A 15,936-nucleotide genomic window follows, 5' to 3' on the forward strand; every position below is an offset into this window, starting at 1 on the left:
GCGCCGTGTCTTGCCGTTATTGTCGCGGACATCTGAGGTGCCGGAATTTATTGGCGTGGTGCTACTATGAGCCAACCAGCTGTCCCCGCCCGCGCAAAAGCGGGTCATGAGTGTCGTGAGGGCCGCCATGGACTTTGGTTTTTCCTGGCCGAGGTGTCAAGCGAGCCACTCGTCAAGGATATTATGCTTAAAGGCCGCCAGGGCTTCGGCGTCCGGACAGTCGACTATTTGGTTCTTTTTGGTTAGGAACCGAGTCCAAAATTTCCTGGCTGGCTCTCCGGGCTGTTGGGTAATTTGGCTGAAGTCATCGGCATCCGGTGGTCGCACGTACGTGCCCTGGAAGTTGTCGGGGAACGCGTCCTCCAGGTTTTCCCAACTCCCAATGGAATTTGCTGGCAGGCTGTTTAGCCAGTGCCGGGCCGGTCCTTTGAGCTTAAGGGGAAGATACTTGATGGCGTGTAGATCGTCTCTGCGGGCCATGTGAATGTGGAGAAGGAAATCTTCGATCCATACTGCGGGGTCTGTTGTGCCATCGTATGATTCTATGTTTACGGGTTTAAACCTTTCTGGGAATTCATGATCCATCACTTCGTTAGTGAAGCAGAGGGGGTGTGTGGCGCCTCTATGCCGGGCTATGTGGCGACGCAGATCGAATGCGTCTGGTTGGCTGTTGTAGGACCTTGAAGTATGTCTAGAGGGGGGGTGATTAGACTACTTGACCAATAAAAACTTAACCTTTTCCCAATTTTAGAGTTTGGCAGATTTTAGCTATTTTAGGACAAGTCAAGCAATCATCATACAATTCAAGCAAGCATGCACAGAGTGTATAGGCAGCGGAGATTAAAGCATGCAACTTGCAAGAAAGTAAAGGGAAGGGTTTGGAGGATTCAAATGCCTCACTAGCGGTAGATCTTCACGAAGTAGGTGATCTCCTTGCCCTTACAAACTCCTTGGTTCAACTCCACAATCTTGTCGGAGGCTCCCAAGTGACACCTAGCCAATCTAGGAGACACCACTCTCCAAGAAATAACAAATGGTGCATCAATGATGAACTCCTTGCTCTTGTGCTTCAAATGATAGTCTCCCCAACACTCAACTCTCTCTCATAGGATTTGGATCTAGTGGAAAGAAGGTTTGAGTGGAAAACTTGGGGAAGGCTAGAGATCAAGATTCATATGGTAGGAATGGAATATCTTGGCCTCAACACATGAGTAGGTGGTTCTCTCTCAGAAATGGTAAGTTGGAAGTGTAGGTTTAGTCTGATGGCTCTCTCCACGAATGAAGAGGAGGTGGAGGGGTATGTATATATAGCCTCCACACAAAATCTAACCGTTACACACAATTTACCAAACTCGGTGGGACCGAATCGTTAAACTCGGTCGGACCGATTTAGTAAACCTAGTGACCGTTAGTGATTTTGGGTGGGACTGACATGCATCTCGGTGAGACCGATTCGGTTAGGGTTAGGGCATAACTTAATCTCTATAGGACCGATTACACAAACTCGGTGAGACCGATTTGGTAATAAGCTTTCCAGAGAGTTGGTCAGGTAAACTCGATGGGACCGATTTGCTCTTTTCGGTGAAACCGGAATGTTACAAAAAGGTAACAGAGAGTTTACATTGCAATCTCGGTGGGACCGATCGCTCACTTCGGTTAGACCAAAACGTTATGAAGGGAAATAGAGAGATTACAATCCCATCTCGGTGAGATCGAGATCCCTATCAGTAAGACCGATTTGCTTAGGGTTTGTGGCAGTGGCTATGACTTTTAGAATCGGTGGCGCCGGATTGGAAGAATCGGTGTGACCGATTTTGGCTTTGGGTTTAGGTCATTTGTGGATGTGGGAAAGTAGTTTAGGGTTTTGGAGCATATCACTAAGAACATGAAGCAAGAGGCTAATTAAGCAACACCTCATCCCTTCTTGATAGTATTGGCTTTTCCTGTAGACTCAATGTGATCTTGGATCACTAAAATGTAAAATGAAGAGTCTTGAGCTTTTGAGCTTGAGCCAATTCTTTGTCCTTAGTATTTTGAGGGATCCACTTTCATCATCCATGCCATGCCATTCATTGAGCTTTCCTGAAACAATAGTCTTGGAATAACATTAGCTCAATGAGCTATATGTTGTTATGAATTACCAAAACCACCTAGGGATAGTTGCACTTTCAATTTCCCCCTTTTTGGTAATTGATGACAACATATAGATCAAAGCTTCGACAAATGATAATAACATTTAAATAACATCGTCGCTTTGAGAAGTATGTGATAAGCAAGAGCTCCCCCTAAATTTGTGCATAGTTTTAGATTTGCTTTGGACTACAAATGCACAATGAATTAGGCTCATGGGTTACTCTTCCATGTCACATACATCTTGGTGGAGCGCTCAAAATAATAGACAATGAATACATGCACTCATTACCAAGCATAGTGAGTGATCACATAAGATAGATAGGATAATATCATCAAACATGCATAAGTGTAGCTTATGATCAAACACATGATCATCAATGTCTCACAAGCATAGTATCTCAACCAAAAGCAAACAAAGAATGAAAAACCATCAAATAAAGCAAGAGAGAACAAAAGCAACACTCTCTCTCTCGAAGCCTATGATCTATACATTTTTCTCCCCCTTTGGCAACAAGTTACCAAAAAGTTCATAGAAAATGCATAGTGCTAGATCAACTCTTGGGCTTGATCTTCTGGTGGTGGTGTCCTGATGACTCCAAGGACGAAGGCTTCAGTTGATGTAGAGGGTGCTGGAGTTGATGCTGAAGCTGGTTGCACTAGATCTGAAGGGGCAATAGCTGGTGCTGAAGTTGTTGCTCTAGTGTCTGTCACTGGCACTGCAACTGACCTCTGGGCTCTGGTCACTCTGGCAAACACATTGGTGGTAGTCTTGCCCTTCCTCTCCTGCATGTCATCCTACAGCTGCTCCACAACTGACTGAATCTCAGTTACCTTGACATCTAGATCAAAGAATTTTTGTTCCATGATTCTTTCCAGGTTCTCCTGGTTTTGAGTTAGGGTGGCCAACCCCTTCTCAATCCTCAGAGATGATGCTATCAAGTAACCAAGCTGCTCCTGTTTGGTTTTCAAGAAATATTCAGATGCCTCCTCTTGAGTTGGCATCTTGGCAGCCTTCTCCCTCTTTGCCTTCTCCTTCTTCTCCTGAGCTTGAACTGATGATGGATCATCCTCATTCATGACAACCTCATTGTCCTCAAAGTCTGGATAAACTGGAAAGTGTTCCTTATCCAACTGATATTTTCCTGTGCCCATCTTTGAGTTTATCAATTCTTGAATCTGAGGTGTATATCCATAGCTCCTCTTCTGATCTGCTGCAGTCCTCTTGATTGTTTCAACTATAAGGCTCATGACTTCGAATTTTTGTGGAACATCAAATAAATGCAACATATTGATGGCATGCCCTTTGATCATGTTATGGTCACCTGACTTGGGCAACAAAGTGTGCCTCAGAATCCAATTTATGGTAGCTAGCCCTGACAGCAGAAAGTGGACTGATCCAAAAGTGAAAGTCTCTAGGGCTTTGTCTGGGATCTCCTTGTACATGTGTGCCATGGTATTATGTCCCATTTTCTTCTTGGCATATACATCCAGATCATCATCATTTTCCTTTGGGGCATTTATCAGACTTGCCCATTCTTCTACAGTGGACTGGTACCTTGTACCTTCAGACATCCAAACTATTCTACCATCTGGGTAAAAATGTGCTGTGGAGTAGAATTGCATGATAAGTTCATCATTCCAATTTGTGAGATTTTGCCCAACAAAATCTGCAACTCCACAAGCAACAAAGCTGTCTTTCACTCCAGGATAGTGCTCTTCATTCTCCTTGATGTATTTCCAGTCAACCCACCTCATGTCACAGACTATGGGTTTCTTGTCCAACAAAATTGTTTCATAGAAGTCCTGCTGTTCCTTTGTATGGAACCTGTAATCAACAGCAGTTCTTCTCCTTGTGGCATATGGGTCTGCCATCCTCCACAATCTCAGCCCTGAATCCTTCCTGATTCTCATGTCCTCAGCCACAGGATGGGCATCATTGTGGTCTGGTATCTTTGGCTTGAGCTTCCTTAGAACCTGTCCTTCTTCATCTTCCTCCTCAGCAACCTCAGGCACTGGGGCCTTGTTCTTCTCAGCAGCTGGAATACTCCTGGTATTCCTCTTTGGTGCAGACTTGGCCTTGGGGGCAGCTTTGGGTGCTTCCTTGGGCTTAGATGTTGCAGCCCCAGATCTGATTGCATCACCCATAAGCTTTGGTGCCGTTGGTGCTGGTGCAGAAATCTCTTCCTCTTCCATCATTGAAGGTTGCCCTACAACTCTGGCTATGGTCTTCTTGACCCTTTCCTTCCTCTTCTTGCTTTCATTAGCTGGCTTTTTGGGATCAGGATTTTCAGGCAGTTGAGTTGATGCCTGGCCTTGGGCATAGGTTGCCTTCTTGCAGGCCTTTTAATCTTCATGCCTGGCTTTATGTCCTTTGCTGAGCCATATTCCTTCTTGAGCACCACTTTCTTGGAAGTAGCCTCATCTTCCTCAGCTTTGTAATCTTCATCCTCTGAATCTGAAGTTCTTTTCCTCCTTTGCCTAGTTGCAGCCTTAGGCAAATTGCTAGGAGTACTTCTGCTCCCTTCATCTGAAGTACTGGAGGGACTAGTGCCCTCACTCAAGTCCATCTGCTCTTCTGCCCTGTTCTGGCTGTCACTTTGATCAGACATTCTGCACAAGCTGACTGCTGACCCTGTGAAGAGTTATAGATGAGATAGAAAACATGAGCATCACAAAATGCAGAGTTTTTTTGCAAAAGAATGACTCAAAAGTTCACTTTTAATTTTCCACAGAAAGCATTTCGGATCCACCGATTTTTAAACTCGGTGATACCGAAGCAGTTTTGGAACCTAAACTGATGATCTCGGTTGGACCGAGTTTCAGTTCGGTGGTACCGAGACTGCTAGGGTTTCACAGAATTCTCAAATCGGTTGCACCGATTAGTAATTCTCGGTCAGACCGAGAGTCACTAGTGCAATGGCATAAGCCAAATCGGTGAGACCGAGTTTTTCAACTCGGTGGGTCCGAGATGGTTTCGGCGGAAACCTAAACCTAAAAATTTGAATCACGTCTAATCTATGAACTACTTTGGCTGGATAGAAGAGTTTCAATCGTGGCAAGAATCAATATGAAAACAATGTGCCAGGAATCAGACGTGGATAGCACAAAGATTATGTCCATACCCTAACTTGGCGGTGGACTTGCTACGGCGGCAATGGCGGGGACAAAATCCGTTGACGGTGGAGGAGACCAGCGACAGGAGGCTGCTGGCGACGAGGAGACGATTCGGAGACCACGATGGCAGAGCGAGCTGTTGCGCGGGCGAAGGGTTTCGGAGAAATTTCCAAAATTTTGCCCGTGTCTATATATAGCCCGACCCTGTCGGTGTGACCGAGTGGAACAACTCGGTGGCACCGAGATGCATAATGTGTTCAGTTACAGCAAATTGGTGAGACCGAAAAGTTCAAATCGGTTGCACCGAGATTGAAAACTCAGATCAACTTGATGATCTCGGTAGGACCAAAATGGAAGGATCGGTCAGACTGAGAATCACAAAGAGGTTTTGGAAGTTTAAGTCCATGACGAATCGGGGACTCCGAGTGCTCCTCACACAGAGTGGTTTGAATCTGACTTGATCAAATTTTGTGATGTAGCATGAATAGAGTTTGAGATGAGAAAAGCATAGATAGCTAAATAAGGTTCTTAAGCATTCTTGTCCATCCACTTGGCACAAAGAAAAGAATCCAAACAAACAAAACAACAAGTGGATGTCCTTGAATGAGTAAAATATGCACCAACATGCTCACACAATAAGATGGCAATTCAAATATGTGGCAAAGCATGCACAACCAATTCTAGCATCTATCAAATAGTTGGCGATGACTAGGTCATCTATATATGAGTATATTGACTTAGGAGTCAAATGAGAACATTTGATCATAGGTCATACTCATCGTTTAAGCTCAAGTGGGGTTACCACTTTTACATAATGCATTTATGTGTTCACACCATTAGAGTTGCTTTGACTCAATTCTTAGAGTTAAGCTCCCCCTAGATTTGAGATCCCCCCTTAGAGGGATTAACTAACCTTGGGTTTTGTCGATGATGACTTCATGTAGGTGTTGAAGATGTAGATGCTCAATGTTGATGTAAATCCTTTGGAGCGAGTTGCACTTTCAACTTGCCTACATGGGTTAGTCCCACAAGGAACAAACAAGAATATCCATAGACATAGAGTGATGCACACACAAGACGATGTCCATGAAAACATTAGGTTACCTTGTCCCTTGCCTTACCAACATGAGGGTTTGTGACTCCTTGAACTAGTGCAAGATGTGAAAGTTGATTGCACTTGTTCTTGCCAAAATGATATGAGTGAAGAATGTTGGCGGAGTCACCCTCAAGAACTCTCTAGTTCTTCTTCTTTGGGATCCACATCATCTTGATGGGAATCCTTGGAGTTGTAGTTGTACTTGATCAAGTAGAACTTGACGTAGTCTTGGGAACCTACTTGACCAAGGCCTTGGGTGCTTCTTCAAATGCATCAATCTCTTCTTGAAGCTTGTCCTTGCCTTTGTTCTTGTGGTCTTGTGGTGGAAGATCATCTTGAGCTTGTGTCCCTTTGAAGGAAGTAGGATCATACTTCTCTTGTTGAGGAACAAACTTTTGATCTTCTTCTCACTCAACTCCATTGGCGTTGAACTTTCGTTCAAAACCAACACCTTGATTCTTCCGGTGCCTTCCTTGCTTGCGTACAATTTCCTCGAATTGCTTACTCCCGACAAGGCTCTTGTAAACACTTTTATCTATAATTCCCTTCAATAAACTATTTTCCTGCTCAAGTGTAACTTGGCTAAGAGAATCATTAGTGGAATCAAGAGAACTACTAGAAGCAACAATATTGGATTTGACATTATTATTGTTACTACTAGAGGAAGTATCTTTCTTGTACTTGTTACTAGACTTGACTTGAGGCATGTAAGTAGATAAGAGTAAATGCTTGGCAATGTAAGAAGAACTTTTCTTGCGGAGATCATCATTGATTGCCTTTAAGAACTCATGCTCTTGCTCAAGATTGAGCTTTTCAAAGCGTAACTTCTCATGAGCCCTTAAAAGTTCTCGATGATCTTCAGAGATAGTTTCATGAGCCAACTTAAGAGTGTTTAGTTCTTTAGTTAGAAGCACAATTTTAACCTTATCATTGTCATTCGTTTGATTAGCATGATTAATTGACGTTTCATCATAGTATTCATCACTAGAGCTGTCAAGAAGTAAATCATCATCCATAAGCAAGTCATCTTCATCACTATTGAAATCAACATACTCGGGATGTGTTACCTTTGGACCTTTGGCCATGAAGCATCTTCCAACACCTTCATTTGGTGAATCAAATATGTTGTAGGAGTTGGTTGACACAAGTGCTAGACCGGCAACACCTTCATCTTGAGTATATTCGGAGTCGGAGTGATAGCTTCTCTCGGAGTGTTTGTCGGAGTCGGAGCCGGAAACCCATTCACAAACATGAGCTTGATGTCTTCATTTTGTGTAGCTCCTTGATGACTTGTCCTTTCTTTCCGAATCCTTGCTTCTCCGTGAGGGTCTTCGTTCATAACGATCATCTCTACTCCTCCTCTCTCTTGGTGGTGATTCTTCTCTTTTGCTCCTTCTTCTTGAAGAATCTTCTCTTCTTTTGTAGGGTGCCGTACACTCATTGGAGTAGTGTCCAGGCTTCCCACAATTGTAGCAATTGCACTCTCGACTAGAAGATCTCTTGTCATGATAAGACCTTGACTTGGAGCTTCTTTCTTTGCTTCTAATCTTGTAGAATTTGTTGAAGTTCTTCACCATTAAGCTTAATGCTTCATTGAAGGTTTGTTTCTCACTTGATGATGTGGGGGCTTCACTTGAGGCTTTGTAAGCACCACTTGACTTGTTGTGAAGTTCCTCCTTATCCTTGAGTGACATCTCATGAGCAACAATTCTTCCAATGACTTCCGTTGGCTTGAGATCTTTGTAGTTTGGCATCATTTGGATCAATGTGCACACAATATCATACTTTCCATCCAATGCTCTTAGGATTTTCTTGCTGATGAATTTGTCGGTCATCTCTTCACTCCCTAAGCCGGCAATCTCATTTGTGATAAGAGCAAGCCAAGAGTACATTTCAGCGACACCTTCAACATCCTTCATTTTGAACTTGTCAAGATGACTTTGGAGCACATCCAACTTGGATTCCTTGACAGATTCGGTACCTTCGTGCATATCAATCAATGTATCCCAAATTTCCTTTGCATTCTCAAGACGGCTGATCTTGTTGAATTCTTTGAGGCACAATCCGTTGAAGATGATGTCACATGCTTGAGCGTTGTATTGCAGCATCTTCAATTCTTCCGCATTAGCTTCACGGTTCGGCTCTCTCCCATCAAAGAATTCACCTTGCAAGCCAATACAAATAATTGCCCAAACGGCGGGGTTATGTCCAAGAATATGCATTTTCATCTTATGCTTCCAACTAGCAATATAAGTACCATCAAAGTAAGGACCTCTACGGTGATAATTTCCCTCGCTAGACGCCATACTCTCCTAGGTTGTGAAACCAAGGCTATGACCACCAAAAGCTATGGAAATCAAAGCAAATGGAGACCAAGGCTCTGATACCACTTGTAGGACCTTGAAGTATGTCTAGAGGGGGGGTGATTAGACTACTTGACCAATAAAAACTTAACCTTTTCCCAATTTTAGAGTTTGGCAGATTTTAGCTATTTTAGGACAAGTCAAGCAATCATCATACAATTCAAGCAAGCATGCAAAGAGTGTATAGTCAGTGGAAATTAAAGCATGCAACTTGCAAGAAAGTAAAGGGAAGGGTTTGGAGGATTCAAACACAATTGGAGACACGGATGTTTTTGGCGTGGTTCCGATAGGTGGTGCTATCATACATCCACGTTGATGGAGACTTCAACCCACGAAGGGTAACGGCTGCGCGAGTCCATGGAGGGCTCCACCCACGAAGGGTCCATGAAGAAGCAACCTTGTCTATCCCACCATGGTTGTCGCCCACGAAGGACTTGCCTCACTAGCGGTAGATCTTCACAAAGTAGGCGATCTCCTTGCCCTTACAAACTCCTTGGTTCAACTCCACAATGTTGTCGGAGGCTCCCAAGTGACACCTAGCCAATCTAGGAGACACCACTCTCCAAGAAGTAACAAATGGTACATTGATGATGAACTCCTTGCTCTTGTGCTTCAAATGATAGTCTTCCCAACACTCAACTCTCTCTCATAGGATTTGGATCTGGTGGAAAGAAGGTTTGAGTGGTAATCAACTTGGGGAAGGCTAGAGATCAAGATTCATATGGTAGGAATGGAATATCTTGGCCTCAACACATGAGTAGGTGGTTCTCTCTAAGAAATGGTAAGTTGCAAGTGTAGGTTTAGTCTGATGGCTGTCTCCACGAATGAAGAGGAGGTGGAGGGGTATATATATATAGCCTCCACACAAAATCTAACCGTTACACACAATTTACCAAACTCGGTGGGACCGAATCGTTAAACTCGGTTGGACCGATTTAGTAAACCTAGTGACCGTTAGTGATTTTCGGGGGGACTGACATGCATCTCGGTGAGACCGATTCAGTTAGGGTTAGGGTATAACGTAATCTCGGTAGGACCGATTACACAAACTCGGTGAGACCGATTTGGTAATAAGCTTTCCAGAGAGTTGGTCAGGTAAACTCGGTGGGACCGATTTGCTCTTTTCGGTGAGACCGAAATGTTACAAAAAGGTAACAGAGAGTTTACATTGCAATCTCAGTGGGACCGATCGCTCACTTCGGTTAGACCGAAACGTTACGAAGTGAAACAGAGATATTACAATCCCATCTTGGTGGGACCGAGATCCCTATCGGTAAGACAGATTTGCTTAGGGTTTGTGGCAGTGGCTATGACTTTTAGAATCGGTGGCGCCGGATTGGAAGAATCGGTGTGGCCGATTTTGCCTTTGGGTTTAGGTCATTTGTGGATGTGGGAAAGTAGTTGAGGGTTTTGGAGCATATCACTAAGCAAATGAAGCAAGAGGCTCATTAAGCAACACCTCATCCCTTCTTGATAGTATTGGCTTTTCCTATAGACTCAATGTGATCTTGGATCACTAAAATGTAAAATGAAGAGTCTTGAGCTTTTGAGCTTGAGCCAATCCTTTGTCCTTAGTATTTTTAGGGATCCACTTTCATCATCCATGCCATGCCATTCATTGAGCTTTCCTGAAACAATAGTCTTGGAATAGCATTAGCTCAATGAGCTATATGTTGTTATGAATTACCAAAACCACCTAGGGATAGTTGCACTTTCAGCTGTATTCGGCCCGGCCGGACTTGTTGATAGTGTATCCGGTGTGACGTTCATTGTCACGTGTTGGGCCAGGCCCCCGCGATCCGTAGATCGATCTTGGTTGTCCTGCCTTGTTTTCCAGTATATCTTGCAGGTCCTACCTATTGCCCCGGGCAGTAGTGTATTGGCGTCGGGGTGCGGGCTGGTATTCGGGCTGATACGTCGTTTGATCCCGGCCACGAGGTGGTCGGTCAGCCATGTGGCGCTCAAGTCCATATTCCTCAGCTGTCAGGACTTCAGTCCATCTGTCTGTGAGCAGGTCTTGATCAGCTTGGAGCTGCTGCTGCTTCTTTTTCAGGCTCCTCGCAGTGGCCATAAGCCGACGCTTGAAGCGCTCCTGCTCCTCGGGGTCCTCAGGCAGGCCGAACTCGTCGTCGCCGAGGCTAATCTCATCTTCGGAGGGGGGCATGTAGTTGTCCTCCTCCGGATATCCGTCTGTGCCTGCTCGTCTGGGCTGACCTGCCCGTCTTCCTGTTCGTCCTGCTTGGAGGCAGGCTGATCGGGGTTGTATTCATCTTCTGCACCATCCGGATTGTTTTCGTCTGCTGTGCCGGTATTGCTGTGGCGGGGCTTGGAGCGGAGCCGACGACACCCATGCTTTGCTTTCTTCCTTGAGGGGTTATCCTCCGTTGCCTCACCACCATTGGTTTCTTTCGGAGTGTCCACCATATATATATCATATGAGGAGGTTGCTGTCCACCGCCCCGTGGGTGGTGGTTCCTGTTCTTCTTCTACATCGTTGTCCATACCGTCGATGTCTTCGGAGTCGAAGTCAAGCACGTTGGTTAAATCATCGACCGTGGCAATGAAGTGGGTGGTGGGTGGGCAATGAATTCCTTCGTCGCCTGCTTCCCACTCGAGCCGAACATAGTACGGCTAAGAGTCCCCTGACAAAGAGAGAGACTTTAACGAGTTCAGCATGTCGCCAAAGGGCGAGTGCTGGAATATATCCGCAACGGTGAACTCCATTACCGAAGACCAACCAGATTCGACGGGCTCGGGGGTGCGCGGACTGGAACTTACAACCGGATACGAGTCCGGGGGTCCGGTGTCACAGGCTTCCTTGGGGGTGAAGTCCGTGTTCGGCTCTACCGCTGATGAGTGTGCGGCCTCCGGGGCGGGGTCCATCCACCCGTCCTCGGGCGACGCAATCTCCCCCGATTTAGGTCCGGGGCTCCTGCAGGGGCGATATCCCGAGCATTATCCGACAGCAGGTCTAAGCCGTGCTCATCGTGACTGTCCGGCGCTCCTAGCACAGGCCCGAATCCGTTGAAGATCAAGTCTCCACGGATATCGGCCGTGTAGTTCAAGTTTCCGAACCTGACCTGATGGCCAGGGGCATAGCTGTCGATCTTCTCCAGATGGCCAAGCGAATTGGCCCACAGTGCGAAGCCGCCGAACACGAAGATCTGTCCGGAGAGAAAAGTCTCACCCTGGACCATGTTGTTGTTGACGATTGAAGGAGCCATCAAGCCTTGCAGCGACGACACAGAGGAACTCTCAACGAAAGCACCAATGTCGGTGTCAAAACTGGCGGATCTCGGGTAGGGGGTCCCGATCTGTGCGTCTAAGGCTAGTGGTAATAGGAGGCAGGCACACGATGTTTTACCCAGGTTTGGGCCCTCTTGATGGAGGTAAAACCCTACTTCCTCCTTGATTTATATTGATGATATGGGTATTACAAGAGTTGATCTACCACAAGATCGTAGAGGCTAAACCCTAGAAGCTAGCCTATGATGATTATGATTCTGTCCCTAAGGACTAAACCCTCCGGTTTATATAGACACCGGAGAGGGCTAGGGTTTACACAGAGTCGGTTACAAAGAAGGAAATACAATATTCAGATCGCCAAGCTTGTCTTCCACGCAAAGGAGAGTCCCATCCAGACACGGGATGAAGTCTTGAGTCTTGTATCTTCACGGTCCAACAGTCCTGCCAAAGTATATATATAGTCCAACTGTCCGGATACCCCCTAATCTAGGACTCCCTCACCCGTATTAATAAAAGCCCCACGATAAGGGGAACATGATCTCTGCTTCTACGAGACGTGCCCGAGAAACCGCCTTTGCAACCTTGTCCTCGGGCCACCACCTCCGCCGTGGCCGGCGTCGAGCCATTGCCTAGAAGCAGCCTTGCCTCGCCGGGCCACCTCTGCAGTAGCCGCTCAGCTCTGTCGTCGCGGTCCCTCGTTAAGCCGCCGCCGCCTTGGCGCTCGCGGCCTCGCCTGCAAGTTGCCGTCCCCCGCAACAACTCACCTCCATCGCTTCGAGCCGCGGCGCTGCCGCGAGCTGCCACCTCATCGACCCGCCTTGCTAGTTTTAGAACCTCAGTGTGCAAAGGATGGAATTGTAACTTGCGTGGGTTTTTGGCCCTCATCTCAATAATGTCACCCTACAGATTTTTCTTATGCATGAAAAATACAGAGTGAAAAACATTGTTGTGATACAACATGATTTCCGTGGATTTCTTAAAGATAATATAGTGGAAGCACCGCTTAATTGACATATTGTCCAAAATATCAATCTTGCTGCTGGTAGTTTCTTCCTAGGAGTTTCTCATGGTGGGGCAAGTATTCCAGACATTGTCAGCGGCATCCAGGCCACAAGCCTGCCAGGCGCGCCCCTGGGGGGAGGGCGCCCTGAGGGCTTGTGCGCCCCCTCGGCAGTCCTCCAACCCTGATTCTTGCACTATAAATTCGCAAATATTACCAAACCACCAGAAGCGTCCACCAAAATAATTTTCCGCCGCCGCAAGCCTCTGTTCCCGTGAGATCTCATCTTGGGGCATTTTCCTACACTCTACCAGATGGGGATTCGATCATGGAGGGCATCTACATCAACCTTGCAGCCCTTCCGATGAAGCATGAGTAGTTTACCATAGACCTACGGGTCCATAGCTAGTAGCTAGATGGTTCTTGTCTTTCTCTCTTTGATCTTCAACACAATGTTCCCCTCGATGTTCTTGGAGTTCAATACGATGTAATATTCTTTTGCGGTGTGTTTGTCCAGATCAGATGAATTGTGGATTTATGATCAGATTATCTATGAATATTATATGAGTCTTCTCTGAACTCTTTTATGCATGATTAAATATCTCTGTATTTCTCTTCGAATTATTGGTTTGGTTTGCCCAACTATATTGGTTCTTCTTGCAATGGGAGAGGTGCTTAGTTTTGGGTTCAATCTTGCGGTGTCCTCACCCAGTGACAAAGTAGGGGTAGCAAGGCACGTATTGTATTGTTGCCATCAAGGATAAAAAGATGGGGTTTTCATCATATTGCTTGAGTTTATCCCTCTACATCATGTCATCTTACTTAAGGCATTACTTCGTTCTTATGAACTTAATGCTCTAGAAGCATGCTGGATAGCAGTCGATGTGTAGAGTAATAGTAGTAGATGCAGGCAAGAGTCGGTCTACTTGACATGAACGTGATGCCTATATTCATAATCATTGCCTTGGATATCGTTATAACTTGGGGTTTTCTATCAATTGCTTGTCAGTAATTTGTTTACCACCGTATGTTTTCTTTCAAGAGAGAAGCCTCTGGTGAAACCTATGGCCCCCGGGTCTATTTTCCATAATATATTTTCAGATCTATAAACCAAAAAACCCAAAAATACCTTGTTGCAATATATTTATATTTACTTTAGTTTGCTCTTTTATTTATCTTTTATACCTATCTCTTTTATATCTCACTCTTGCTCGTGACCGTGAAGGGATTGACAACACCTTTTTCGCGTTGTGTGCAAGTGTTTGTTAGTTTGTGCAGGTGCATAGATTGGAGACTTGCTTGTGCCTCCTACTGGATTGATACCTTGGTTCTTAACTGAGGGAAATGCTTATCTATACTTTGCTGCATCACCCTTTCCTCTTCAAGGGAAAAATCAACACAAGCCCAAGAAGTAGCAGGAAGAATTTCTGGCGCCGTTGCCGTGGAGGTTCTACATCAAGCCTACCAAGTACCCACCATAAACTCTCATCTCTTGCATTTAATTATTTGCCATTTCCCTCTCATTTTCCTCTCCCCCACTTCAAAAATGTTTTCAGAAAAACACAAAAATATTTTCCTTTTTAGTCGCCCTTCTTGCGTTCGTCTTTTCATTTGCTCCTGTGCTAGATTGCTTGCCTTGTTACAATGTATCAAGAAAATACCAAGTTATGTGACTTTTCCAACACTAATAATAATGATTTATTAGTACTCTGATTGCTCCCGCAACTAGTGCAGAATCTTACAAAATTAATGCCGCTTTGTTGAATCTAGTTATGAAAGAGCAATTTTCCGGCCTTCCTAGTGAAGATGCCGCATCCCATCTAAATACTTTCGTTGAGTTGTGTGATATGGAAAAGAAAAAAGATGTGGATAATGATATTGTTAAATTAAAAGCTATTTCCGTTCTCTCTACGAGATGGTGCTAAAACTTGGTTTTCATCTTTGCCTAAAAATAGTATTGATTCGTGGAATAAGTGTAAAGATGCTTTTATTTCCACGTGTTTTCCTCCCGCAAAGATCATCTCCCTTAGGAACGATATAATGAATTTTAAGCAACTTGATCATGAACTTGTTGCACAATCTTGGGAGGGGATGAAATTGATGATAAGAAATTGCCCTACTCATGGTTTAAGTTTATGGATGATCATACAAACTTTTTATGCCAGATTGAATTTTGCCTCAGGAAATATTTTAGATGCCGCCATTTGAGGAAGTTTTGTGGAAATTACATTAGGAGAAGCTACTAAACTACTAGATAATATTATGGCTAATTACTCTCAATGCATACCGAAAGATCTTCCACTAGTAAAAAAGTGCATGCAATTGAAGAAATTAACACTTTGAGTGGAAAGATGGATGAACTTATGAAATTGGTTGCTACTAAGAGTGATCCTATTGATCCTAATGATATGCCTTTGTCCAGTTTGATTGAGAATAATAATGAATCTATGGATGTTAATTTTGTTGGTAGGAACAATGTTGGTAATAATGCATATAGATGTAATTTCAACCCTAGGCAGTTTCCCAGTGATTCCTCTAATAATTATGGTAATTCCTACACAATTCTTATTGAAATTATAATAAAATACCCTTTGATATTGAGAACAGTATTAAATATTTCATTTATTGCCAAAGATTTTCAAAGCTATGGTTGAAGAAAAATTGCTCAAGATTGATGATTTGGCTAGGAACGTTGATAGAATTTCGCTTGAGATTGATTCTTTGAAAATTAGATCTATGCAACCCAAGCATGATATTAATGAATCTTTGAATGCTATCAAAATTTCTATTGATGAATGTAAAGAAAGAACCGGTAGGATGCGTGCTAAGTGAGATTGGTTTGTAAAAGCTTGTTCTTCTAGTTTTTGCGCAAATAATGATGAAGATCTTAAAGTGATTGGTGTGGGTCCTATTGAATCATTGTTTTGTAACTAAATCTTGATAAAGATGGGACTCGAGATGAGTCAACTTTAGCTAGAAGGCTT

Source organism: Triticum dicoccoides, chromosome 7B (genome assembly GCF_002162155.2).
Source record: "Triticum dicoccoides isolate Atlit2015 ecotype Zavitan chromosome 7B, WEW_v2.0, whole genome shotgun sequence".
NCBI lineage: Eukaryota > Viridiplantae > Streptophyta > Magnoliopsida > Poales > Poaceae > Triticum > Triticum dicoccoides.